Here is a 2,381-nt window from a genome sequence, read left to right on the forward strand (position 1 = left end):
AAAAAAAAAAAATCAGTGCCCTACCAAGTGTCAATGATGCTGGGCCCCGAGGGAGGTGAAGGTTTTGTGGTCAAGCTCCGTGGCCTACCCTGGCCCTGCTCTATTGAAGACATGCAGAACTTCCTCTCCAACTGCACAATTCGTGATGGGACCACAGGTGTCCACTTCATCTACACTAGAGAGGGCAGGCAGAGTGGTGAGGCTTTTGTTGAACTTGAATCAGAAGATGATGTAAAAATGGCCCTGAAAAAAGACAGGGAAAGCATGGGACACCGGTACATTGAGGTGTTCAAGTCCCACAGAACCAAGATGGATTGTGTGTTGAAGCACAGTGGTCCCAAGAGTGCTGACAGCGCCAACGATGGCTTCGTCGGACATCGAGGACTCCCATTTGGATTCACAAAGGAAGAAATTGTCCAGTTCTTCTCACGGTTGGAAATCATGCCAAACGGGATCACATTACCTGTGGACCCTGAGGGCAAGATAACAGGGGAAGCTTTTGTACAGTCTGCCTCCCAGGAGTTAGCTGAGAAGGCTCTGGGGAAGCACAAGGAGAGGATAGGGCACAGATATATAGAAGTGTTCAAGAGCAGTCAGGAGGAAGTTAGGTCATACTCTGATCTCCCTCTAAAGTTCTTGTCTGTGCAGCGGCCAGGGCCCTGTGACTGCCCTGGCACAGTTAGGAGATACATTGGTAGAAGCAAGCCGGCCTGGATAGGATGTAGCCTGGTGCCTACAGTGAAGGCTACAGTGGCTATAAAAAGTACAGAAGCCTCAGCGATGGCTACGGCTTCACCACTGACCTATTTGGAAGAGACCTCAGCTACTGTCTCTCTGGGATGTATGACCACAGATATGGAGATGGTGAGTTTGCAGTGCAGAGCACCACTGGGCACTGCACCACATGAAGGGGCTGCCATACATAGAGACGTGAGAATGACATTTACAACTTCTTCTCTCCACTCAACCCTGTGAGAATGCATATCGAGATTGGCCCAGATGGAAGAGTGACCAGCCAAGCAGATGTAGAGTTTGCCACTCACGAAGAGGCTGTGGCAACAATGTCGAAAGACAGGACTAACATGCAGCACAGATTCATAGAGCTCTTCTTGAATTCAACAACAGGGGCCAGCAGTGCAGCATACAGCAGCCAGGTGATGCAAGGCATGGCGTGTCAGCAGCCCAGGCCACTTACAGTGGGTTGGAGAGCCAGTCAGTCAGTGGCTGCTACGGGGCTGCCTACAGCGGGCAGTACAGCATGGGTGGGTACGACTAGTTTTGTAGGAACATTTAACTTTTTTCAATCAAATTTTCACAGGCAGCCAACAAGCAATGAAGAGCAGTTATAACTCTAGAGGAAGCTGTGGGGACCCGTTTTGCAGCATGAGTTTGTGAAATCTGGATCAAAAAAATTACCTCTTCAGTGTTTTCTCATGCAAACTTTTCTTCTAGCATGTGATATTGAGTAAACTAAAACTATTTTCAGCTTTTCCCAATTAACATTCTGGTAGTATACTTTAGAGTGATGTTATTTGAGGTTAAGTAGTTTAAGTATGTTAAATATGGACCTTTTGCCACTACATCGCAGTGAACACACTGTTGAGACATGCTTTTTTTGAAAACTCAAAGGTGCTAGCTCCCTGATTCAAAAAGAAATATTTCTCATGTTCATTCTAGTTTATTTTCATTTAAAATCTTTTAGGTTAAATTTAAGCTTTTTAAGAGTTAGTTTTGAGAATTAAGACACAATACTAATACTGCAGGGATTGGTGAGGCCTTGACTTAAAACTTTCTTTGTACTGTGATTTCCTTTGGGGTGTATTTTGCTAAGTGAAACTTGTTAAATTTTTTTGTTAACTAAATTTTTTTCTTAAAATAAAGATTTTTCCACAAAAAAAATGAAAATAAGAGAAATAAAAATATATGTCCACACAGGAAAATTGTTAACGAATATTCATAGCAGCATTATTCATAATAGCCAAAAAGTAGAAACAACCCAAATGTCTATCAGTTGACTAATGGATAATAAAATGTGGTAAATTCTTTGACTACAGCATAAAAGAATCTTTTTAAAAATTATTTTTTATTAAATCATAACATTGTAGATTGATGCATTTATGGGGTTCAGGGTACTGATTCTGTATACAATTTGAAATGCTTACATTGAACTAAGTAACACATCCATCAAGAATCTTGAATATATATGTATTGCTAAGTAAACGAAATCAGTCACAAAGGAACACACGTAGTCCAATTCCATTTATATGAAATGTCCAGAATTGCAAATTTACAGAGATAGAAAATAGTTAGTAGCTGCCCAGGGCTTGGAGGGAGGATGGAGAATCTTGGGGGGATGGGTGATGATTGAGGAATGCAAGGTT

The 2,381-nt window shown here is 42.1% G+C and overlaps 1 pseudogene across 1 annotated transcript; it reads left to right on the top strand.

Annotated features, from left to right (window-relative positions):
* The first annotated feature begins 24 nt into the window (after nt 1–24).
* On the top strand, nt 25–1,887 carry LOC100948604 (annotated as a pseudogene). The gene has a single exon (XR_153327.3). The product of XR_153327.3 is annotated as a heterogeneous nuclear ribonucleoprotein F-like (transcript).
* Nucleotides 1,888–2,381: the final 494 nt, after the last annotated feature.

Source organism: Otolemur garnettii, unplaced genomic scaffold (assembly GCF_000181295.1).
Source record: "Otolemur garnettii isolate 467f Iridium unplaced genomic scaffold, OtoGar3 scaffold00021, whole genome shotgun sequence".
Lineage (NCBI taxonomy): Eukaryota > Metazoa > Chordata > Mammalia > Primates > Galagidae > Otolemur > Otolemur garnettii.